This window comes from Acomys minous, assembly GCF_964271855.1.
Source record: "Acomys minous genome assembly, chromosome: 7".
NCBI lineage: Eukaryota > Metazoa > Chordata > Mammalia > Rodentia > Muridae > Acomys > Acomys minous.
This window is the reverse complement of record NC_140488.1, coordinates 98,417,674-98,428,532: the sequence shown is the minus strand read 5'-3', so window position 1 is coordinate 98,428,532 and position 10,859 is coordinate 98,417,674. Positions and strand designations below refer to the sequence as shown.

The 10,859-nt window shown below is 38.0% G+C and overlaps 1 long non-coding RNA gene across 1 annotated transcript; it reads left to right on the top strand.

Moving 5' to 3' along the window:
• The first annotated feature begins 240 nt into the window (after nucleotides 1–240).
• LOC311601826 lies at nucleotides 241–8,499 on the top strand. Its single transcript, XR_014780659.1, has 5 exons — nucleotides 241–351; nucleotides 4,732–4,768; nucleotides 5,447–5,532; nucleotides 6,773–7,308; nucleotides 7,705–8,499. It is a non-coding gene; the product is annotated as an uncharacterized lncRNA (long non-coding RNA).
• Nucleotides 8,500–10,859: the final 2,360 nt, after the last annotated feature.

Genomic DNA, 10,859 nt, shown 5'->3' with positions numbered 1-10,859 from the left:
TACCAAACAATATATAAATGAGGAAAATATAAAAAATAGTTCGTACCATCTCCGTTCAGCTCTCAAAACCCAGTTGTGCCTCACAGCCTTAGCAAACTGCCATCTAGGAAACATTTCGTCAGGCACCTTACCCTATCATTACTTACTGCGCCTGCGCACACTTGGGCACGCGTCAGCTGTTTACTCTACTTCCGGATGATGCCGTCAGGGCAAAATCCGGGTATTTTCCAGACGGAAGTGCTGCCTTTAGCCATTTCGCGGCTTGATGCCGTGGCTCACGGGGCTCTGGCCTAAACCTCATCGACGGGCTTCGATGTGAGGGAGGTGTACCAACAGTCATCCATCTTAGAGGTTAGTAAAAGTCTTGTGTCTAGAAAACGTGGTTAGCTTTTCCTCCCTCCCCCAGTTCTACCGAAAAAAAAAAAAAAGCCTCAAATTCTGTCCCCGCCGGCCGGCCGGCCGGCCGGCCAGCCTTTAACTACACAGGCCTGAGAACAATCGTGAATTCGAGGACAGACCAGGCTACGTAGTGGGACCCATTCTCATGGCTGCTTCCGCCCTCCCCGTGCCTCCATCTATTAAAAAGTAGGAGACGACGGGGATTAAAGTTTAAATGTGGAGAATGTGGGCATATTTGAAAGATAATTCCAGAACAAACAGACGAGTAATTGCATTTTTATAAACAAAATACGGCCACATGAAAAGACAAAAAATCAGCAAATGTCCTATATAGATAAAATGTAAACAATGAGTGTTTTAAATTTCAAAAATAAAGAATGTGACAGTGGGTCATCAACATGACTCAGAGGGCACGTGCTGACAGTCATAAGGTTGATCCTGAGACTTGTGATGGAAAGAGACGGGTAGAATTGAAGGTTGTCCTCCCATCGTCTTACACACACAGTGCACAAACATGCACACATAGAATAAACAACTGTAATTTAAAAAAAAAAAATTGACCGGGTGGCGCACGCCTTTAATCCCAGCACTTGGGAGGCAGAGGCAGGTAGATTACTATGAGTTTTGAGGTCAGCCTGGTCTACAGAGTGAGTCCTGGACAGTCAAGACTACACAGAGAAACCTTGTCTCGAAAAACCAAAACCAAAAGAGAAAAAAGAAAACAAAAACAAACAAACAAACAAACAAAAAACCCCAGAAAAGTGTAATTGCATAGATTTTTCAGAAAGGGAGAAGGGCAGAAATGATAGAATACAATAAGGCTTTGCCTAAGTATCAAAAGATAGATGATTTATGAGCTGTTTTGTTGCATGGAAAGGTCTCATGTATCCCTAGATAGAATTAAATTAGGAAGCCAAGGGTCATCCTGAATTTACCTTCCGATGTCTAATTCCCAAGTGCTAGAATTACAAGATTATACGAGTATGCGCTGCCTGAGACAATGTATTTAATATTTTGAAAAGGAAGGCTGTGATTGCACTAGAATCAACTCCCAATTGTATATAATCCATGAAGATTCCATTATGTATGAAAAACTTCACTATACTATGTCTGAAGAGTAATTGAATGAACACTTTTGAAAGAGAGAGTACATTGTAGGGCATGGGGATATAGGTCAGTTGGCAAGTCATTGCTTAGTGTACACAAAGTCCTGAATATGATTCTGGCACCATATAAATGAAGTGTTTTCCTTTCCAGAAGTGAAACAGAAGGATCAAAGTTCAAGGTTATGCTAAGCTATTTGATGAGACAGGATACAGCCTAGGATACATGAGACCTTGTCAACCAACACCTGATTTGACTTAAGGCCCACTCTACCAGATGGAACCCATACCTGACACTGATTGGGTGACCAAGAACCTGAGACTAGATAGCCCAGAGATCTTGGGTAAAAACAAATACTACTTGTCTAAAAAAAAAAAAGAGAGAGAGAGGTAAAGTATTGATAAAAAGCCCTTTTAATGATACTCTGCCATGCTCATAGATGTTCAACCATCATCAACTCAAAAAAATCAGTAGCCCTGCTGTATAAAAATGACAAACGGGCCAAGAAAGAAATTAGGGTAACTACACCCTTCAGAATAGCCACAAATAATATAAAATATCTTGGTGTACCTCTAATTTTTATATTATTTATTATATGTGCATGTGTGTGTACATGTCACTATGTACATGTGGAGGCCAATGTATAGTTTTTGGGAGTCTGCTGATAAAATTCAGGCCATCAGACTTGGCACCAAGTACCATTATATACAGATTTTTTTGAAAATCAAACTTTTCCTATATCTTTTATTCTAAAATAAATATTTTTCTTCTTTTAACTTGTTTTTGGCTGCATTTTAGCATAAAGAGGGAATTATCTGGGGGTTTTCACCTTGAAAAGTTCATATATAAGTGCATCTCCCCATCTTTGGCATTTAGGTGAGGCATTCTACAAGTTAGGCTTAGGATGTACCTGGTTTTCTTTTTGTTGAGTCAGTGTTTCATGTAGCCCATTCTGGCCTTCAGCTTGCTATGTAACTTAAGATGTCTTTGAATTTCTGATCCTCCTACTTCCACCTCCAGAGTGCTGGGATTCCAGGCCTGTGCTATAACCCCCGGGTTATTTGGTGAATGATGAGCAGGCACTCTGCCAACTGAGCGACATCTCCACCCCAATTAATACTATTTATTACTTAATAATAAGAAAGTGAATTTTTATGATTTTAGATCTAAGACTGTAAAATAAACCCTATATCTGAATATGTTGCATAAAACTCTAAGTAGATGTCATGACTTCTCTATAATAGGTTTATGCAATGAATTCTAAGTAAGGTGTCTTAGTCTAGCAGTTCAGACTGCAGGTAGTTAAACCATCTAGGGAACTGAGTCACCATGATCTTGATTTCTTTTTTACTGTAGACTCAGTCTCATTGCTTACTAAATATTGATTCCGTGTTTACCTTTTTCAGACCCAAGTATCAAATGAATTTTATATATTAAAAAATTCCTTCCTCAAACCGTTTCCTCAACTTTTCTGAGCCCCACACCCCCAGCAATGCCTTACCTGTTTTCAGCACTAGTTACCATCTTTTAACTTGCCTCACTGCCTTTCTGCTCATAGTAATACTCCTGGATACTACACTCCTTTCCTGGCAATCACTGTTGATTGTCTCTACTGTGACTGTAAGGGAAGTTTAGTCCTTCTCCATACTTCTCATATCTAAGTGTTAATCTTTTCCTTGATCCTTGAAGGTTAAAGGAAAATAAAAGGGAACACACTAGTCTAAAACAGCCAAGAGAAGTAGGTGTCCTTTGAACTGAGAAGTCCAGACCCAAACTATGAAACTCTTCCTTGTTCCCAGCAGCCCATTGTATGGCAGGGAAATAAATGAGAAAACAAAATGGGCAACTCCATTTATCTCCTACCTTAAAGTTGAGCCATAATTTTCTCTTAACTTAGAGGAATAAGAAATCCTTCAGACCCCTTTATTTCTGAATCTAGCTTTGTTTTTTCCTCTAGAACATCCTCTAGAACATTCCCGTAAAGATTGATAGGAAGTATACCCACACCTATTACAGTCTTGCATTCAGGTGATTTGGAAATTTTAAACAATATCATTATTTTAAGTTTTTTCCTATTATTACTGGAAACAGGCATGGGGGGAATCCCTTTTGGAGCTTCCTAGTCTTTTGGACAAAAGAGTTTATAAACAGACTCAAAAATAAGTTCAAGAACAGTATTAATAGAATATGAGAGAGCAGCACACTAGGAAAGCCAGAGATCTTGGCTGCTTCTGGGAAGAGGGAGCTAGATAAAAGAAATGGAGAAAGTAGTATTTTCTTTCCTTTTTTCTTTCTCTCTCTCTCTCTCTCTCTCTCTCTCTCTCTCTCTCTCTCTCTCTCTCTCCCTCCCTCCCTCCTTCCCTCCCTTCCTTCCTTCCTTCCTTCCTTCCATTCTTTGAGTGAGATAGGATCTCATTCTATAACATAGAATACTCTAAAGTTTACTGGGTATCCCAAGCTAGCCCCAAACCTTCATTAATCTCCATTTTTCAGCCTCCCAAGGGATGGGATTACAGTTAATAGCTACCAGCTACCTAAAACTGTAATCTACTGATTTCAACTCGGTGCACTGTACCCTGTTGTGGTTGGTTTTCCTCCCTTCCCCGAGCTCCTGGAATAAAGACTCATGATATTTAAAATACTTACAAATACCTAGGCCGTATAGCTAGGCTCTTATGTGACTAACTCATAACTTTTATCCCATTTATACTAATTTACATTCTGCCACGTGGCTGGTTATCTGTGCTCGTGTACCATGCATCTATCCTCACATCTTCATGCTTGAATCTCACCCTTGGCCTTATCTGAAAATCTTTTCTACCTGTCTCACCCCCTGCTTTCTGCCGAAGCTATACGCTATCAGATTTATTATTGATAAGTGAAGTTTCCATACATATAGACATAATATGTTTTCTTAGCACTACCCTCTGAGGATGTTTAGTACTGTGTAGAGACATTTATAGTTGTCATAATGGTAAGGACTTCTTTGGTGCATGCTTAAAGAAAGACCAGGGATATACTGAGAAACACAGGGAACTTTCCTACACCAAAGATTTCTTCGAAAAAATTATCTGGTCAAACATATTTTTGTGGCTGACTTGATGAAACCCTGCTATAATCTGAGAAATTAGCAACCATAGTCTATATCTAAGTCTATACTAGGATCATAATGATATCATTCTTATCTTTCTATTTTATTAACACTTTTTCTTTTCCTTTATCTTTCAGGGCCATCCATTGAACCTAGGACATTGCATATACTTAGGTATTTGTCACTGAGCTTCAAAACCTCTCCCCCGTTTTAGAGACAAGGTCTCACTGTGTAGCCCTAACTGACCTGAAAATGACTATGTAGACTTGTCTAGCCTCAAACTTACAGAGATCTGGCTGCCCTGGTCTCCTGTTTGCTAGGATTAAAGGTTTACACCACCATACCCAGCCACCCAGCCTCCTTTTGCTTTTTCTTATTTTGAGACAGATCTCACTAAATTTGTCAGACTGGCCTTAAATTTGTTTTATTATCCTGCTAAAGGATTATAGCTATTGCCACTTAGTATTACAAAAATAGTGCTGCTTTTCCATATTCCTTTTTCATAAGGCTTATAGTCTTGAAGTCTGGCACTACAAAACCAGTATTCCAATGATTGATTCAATAGTATTCGAACAATGTAACAGAGTCCTTATACTGACACTCGAGAAAACTACTCCTTTCCAGAAAAAGTCTTAGTTCTGATATTCTATCTCATAGTGAAATCTATATAGACATACTTCTTAGGTTTTTGTTTTATCTTTTCTGTAGGTTATATAATTGCTATAGGAAAGACGAAAAGAATTTTTTAACTTCTTTAATTTAATTCCACTCCCAGTCCTGACCCATACTATACTCCATCCTTTCCTTTTTTCAATATGAGTTATCAATATGGATCCTGGGTTTTTTTCTAAGGTGTGGTGATAACAAACTTGAGATCCCGGTTCCTGACTCCAGGTTCCATCTGGTCTGTTAACAGTATTGTTTGCCTACTAGCGGCAGTAAGTACCAAGTCCCAAAAGTTAAAAGAAAAATCATCCTTACAAAATTATAGTCTTTCTAGTGTGCATTTTGCATAAGATAAAAATAGTAATTACACAACATGACTCCAATTAAGTGCAAAGGTAACATTTTAGAAACAGCCTTGGCAGAAGGATGAAAGGATCTTCAGAGCTACTGCCCCGCAGATGGAGTTTACAGATGTTTTTCCACTTATTCTTGATAGCAGTCTCACCATACAACTTTATTCTTGTCCAGTAAAGCATTCAAGAAGGCAATAGGATGTTACTTTGAAGATTTCATTCCCCCTTCCCATTATTAACTCATGCCTTACACAAATTACAAGCTATAAAATATCTACAGAGGAACATTAAAAACCACTCTTTCTTTACTGCCAGAGATAACTGTAGTGACAAAAAGGCTAAGAATGCAGAGCCAAAACAAAACAAAAAAGTTCCCCACTCTAGCAATCAGAAGCTAACTACTTGGAGCTTGAACCAGTGACTTATGAAGCCCTAAAAAAGTGCCAATAATGATGAGACTGGAGGGATGGTTCAGGAGCAGCACCTGTTGCTTTTCTAAAGAACGTACGTTTGATTCTCAGCACTCATGTCAGGCAACTCACACCTGTTTGGAAGTCCAGCTCCAGTGGATCCAATGCCTTCTTATGGCCTCACAAAAGGTACACTCTCACATAGATGCACTCACATGCACATGAATAAAAATGAAAATAACACTTAAAGTTATATACTACATATATACATGCACATATATATGTATGTATATGTATATTACTTCTAATAAGTATCCATAGGGTGAATAGAGGCATTCCTCAAGGTAGAAAAAAGTACCTCAGAGGAAACCATTCTCTTTATGGAATACCTTATTCCCCTGTTTGGGCTCCCTGATCCCTAGAGTCTGATAATATCTTGGCTTTCATTTCCAATATCACTCAAGGAGTGAGTGGTGCCATCAAAATTGTTAATTCCATGTAGCCTGGCACATCCAATCTTCTGGGAAGGTAAAAAGGTCTAATCTCCCTAAGCTTATCTTGAGACAGTCTTGTACTTTAGTGATCTTGTATCATACCCAAGTCTGAAAACTACCTCAGACCCTTTTAAATCCTTTATGGCAAGCTCCTCCTCCAAATAGGCCTCTTACTAGGTCCAATGACTTGTTATCTACTTCAGCATATCACTGGGAGCTAAGAAATTGTGTCTATTTTTAAAACTCTCCCAACAGGATAAAAGGCCACTTGAAGCTGTCTGGATCAAACTGCAGTGACCTTCAGTCTATCTGCCCACATTTAAGACTATTCCACTCTACAAGCACGAAGGACCTACTTCTGTGAACCTCTCGGAATTCTCCATCTGTTTCTCTGACTCCAGGTGAAATCCACCCATACACACCTTCAAATCACAATGAGTAGCCAAGATCCTTTAGCTCAAATTTTGGCATTCTATGATTTAATTTTAGAAGTTATTTCTTCTTCCAATTCCTATGAGATCCTACAAGATGAAAATTTGCTTGAAGAATTTGTCTTAACTCTGTTTCTTCATGGTCGTCTAAGAGATTATACGTGGACCGAGATCATCACTTACCTGGAGCTATAACCTTGTTTCTTCTTCTATACAGAAAGTCAAAAGTAGTAGTGATATTGTATTGTGAACTTTTTCAATGTATCTTTTACTAATAAACTTCTGTCTTAAGGAATCAACCCCTCTTCCACTACGGAAACTCCTTTGCTGTTGCTTGGTCTAAAATAGTCTTACCTGAAGGTAATTCATTTTGCCAAATAGCTTTGACTATCTTTCTGTGCTGCCTTTTGACAGTCCTTTATGTTTCAATTTTTTTTCTCCTTCCATTCTAGCTATAAGCGATTTAATAACTTTGTCTAATGTTTCTAACTGTTGACTGTGTCCATAATGGCCTATGTTGGTAGATGAGGTAGCTGTCTAAATCTACTCCCTAGCCATAGAAGATCTACTAACATCTCTAGTTAGTCTTCAAAGTTTTCGTGTATTGCCTCTTCCACAGTTTTAATGTATACATGCTGTTAGGAAGATTTTTCAGAATGCATTTAGATGATTTTTGCTCCTCTAGCCTTTGCTTTTAATGTTAATCTGTTTTTGGGCTCCTGTTTACCTACCTTTGTAATGAATTATGTCTTCCAGATTACAATCCATTAGACTCCAGATGACATTGTCTCAGAAATACAAGCCATTGCCACCTACACCATCTCCTGTCACCAAGAACCTCTTGACCTCCATGCTATTTCACAATTAGACCTTTCAGCTCCTGTAGTAACCACACCCTTCCCTCTACAAAAAAAATGTTTTCCTCCCTTCTCCAAAATTCTGATCAATTCTTTATGGTCCCACGACCCCATAACAGATCAGCAATGCCAACCAGGGCCCCAACTCTTAAGACTTCAACAGCCCCTCTCAGCTCTGAAGCAGTTATAGAAGAAAGAAGGTCTTCGCCCCTTTGTCAATGATTTGACCTTGCTGATCTGTCAAGGAAGAGTATGGAGACCAAAAGTCCAAAAGAAAACAACCAAAAAACCCCACAACAACCCCTCTACCCTTTCACAATCATACCCTAACTGCTTGGAGCCTGACCCTTGACCACTAATTTTTCCTGGAGCCTTACCCCAAATTACCAAATACAAAGTCCATTGTATTACCTCAGCATAGAAAACTGATTTTTTTTTACATAGACCAGTAACGTAGTAATTTATTATCTCTTCCTTGTATGTTTTCTAATTATTTTTTTTTAATTTTTAAAGTTAATGTATGCAGATTACAACTAAATTGTTATCCCATCACTTGTATCCTCCCGTTCCTGCCCCCCCCCCCTTTTACCCTAAAGCTGATCTCTTAAACTGTTGAAACTTGACCCTATACAAATGTCCCAGGAGGTGAGGCAAGGCAAGGTAACTTAATTGCTATTAAAGAACCCCATTTCCTCTCAGAGGAGTAATTTTTTCTCTGTGAATTTGTTATGTTTCTGTCTATAATTTTTTATTGACAATTACATAATTTCTCATTTGATAAATACTCTTAGACTTTGATCTCATCATCATTTATGGCACAACAAAATACAGTTGGGTTTAAGGGCTTCCAAAGTGAATCAGATGGTGCAGTGTTTGCTGTATAAACCCTGGGATCTAAGTTCACTCTCCAGTATCAATGTAAAAACTGGGCCATGGTGGTCCCACCTAAAATTCTTGAGCTGGGAGGCAGATGTGGGATGACTCCTGGGGCTTGATGGCTGGCCAGTCTAGTTGAATTAATGAGTTCAGGTGCTGTGAAACTAACTGAAAATTTAAGCCATTGTGATCGAGGAAGACACCCAATATCAACCTCTGCCTGCCACAACATGTATTATAGCATGTACACATGATCATTTATACCACAAAATACTATTATCTTCTTTCTTTTTTATTAATTAAACATTTTTTACATATACATTTATATTATTACACATATATACAATAAACTACCTACAACATGAAGAACCACAACACAATCAGGAATTATTTAAACATTACATTCTTCGTGTTTTGGCTATTTGTATTTGACAGCCTTGAAGAAAACATCTTTCCTATCTTGGTGCATCTAAAACTCTGAATGTAAATCAGTCTCCATCACATCTTGTCATTATCAACTTAAAACACCTATCTAGACCTAAAAATATCTTAACCTCTAAAAAAATAAGTTTTATTGTAAAACTAAGCTTCAACTCTATCAGAGACTTGAAAAGGAATAAACTTGATTATCTGATTATGCCAGGAGGGCAGGTTAGTAGCTTTCCAAATGAGAAGATGACAGAGACAATTTGTTACCTGAATAGTCACCCAAAACTTTCTATAAGGTTGGAGATCTTCTTCACCCTTCTGGCCCAGTATATACGACAGACATATTTGTGAAGCAGGAACTATTGAGGACTTACTTACCCTGTCTTGGCAGATTTGGCCATCAACTCTGCCTGCATCCAAGCTTGCCCATTTTTAGGTAGAATTCTGTCTGTTTGCCACATTTGAATCCATCTCCATAAAGAGGTTCTTTAAATTCTCATCATCCTCTTTGAGGTAGGCTGGGTGTTGCCAGGATACAAAATAAGTTTAATTCTAGATACAGGGGTATACACATAATTTCTACTCTAATATGAGGTATTGTACCCATATAACTCAATTATAATGCAAGGTTTACTTCCAATACTTTGAAAGTGCTATTGCAGGCTGTTTAGGATAAATAAGTTATACAAGTTACACAAGTTAATGTTAGTTGATTAAATCATGGTCATGTCAATTACTAATCTACTTTTATCACAATATGCATCTTAGGTGCAGCAGGTAGATATGATTCTATAAAAAGATAAGGTAGGGTAGTTAGATAAGGTCTTCAAAAAACCTCAGAGACATGAAGAATATGGCATTTAAAATGTTTTTATTATTTTAAAATCACTGAAAATGATACAGGTTAACTCCTATTAGCTTATTTCATGTATATTATATAGTTCTCCCTCTTTAGTATTATTTCATGGGTATTTCAGCAGTCAATCAATATTTTCCACAGCATGATTCTTAATGATTAAGTGGCTTCATTATAGAGTGAGTCCACATCTGTATTCATTTTTGTTGATGTGTGGCAACATTTTCCATGTAAAAAGGAAAAACATAAAAGCTGTTGCTGTTTGTTTAATGGTATGGCCTAATAAAAGCTTATTATTAGGCTTATTATTATGGCAGTGTTATCCAACTCATATTTACAACCAATAAAGACACAGATACCTGATATGTTTTAGACTAGCTTATTTCATCTGAGGCAAGGCAGGCATTACCTCCTAAGCTTTCTTAATTTATATCTCAGCCGCCATCCTGTGCCATATGCTTCTAATGATTTCTGTTTGATTTACTTCATATCCATAATCCCAAAATACTTGCCAAAGTGGCTCATTTGGGCAATTTCTTTCATGTGAGACTTCAGAGTTCCTCCTCTGGGCCCACATGGCTCTTTCCTATCCTATGGCCATTCTCTTTCTCTTTCTTCTTCTGTCCCAACTTCTTCTCTCTCCCAAGATTCTCTCTGCTCAAAGCCCATGAATCTTCTCTCTGCCCCTTCCTTCTGCCTTGCCCAGGTGTAGGCCTTCTATTTAGTCAATCAGGGAGACAAAGTTCAGGGCAGCAACTAGGTCTTGTGAGCCAGTAATTGGCATCAAAATGCATAGCATCAGAACAACCTCCAACAATTCTCCTTTTCTGTCTTAATAAAAAGGCCATTTTTATATACTAATATACAGTAAGAACAATTATGAAGTAATTATA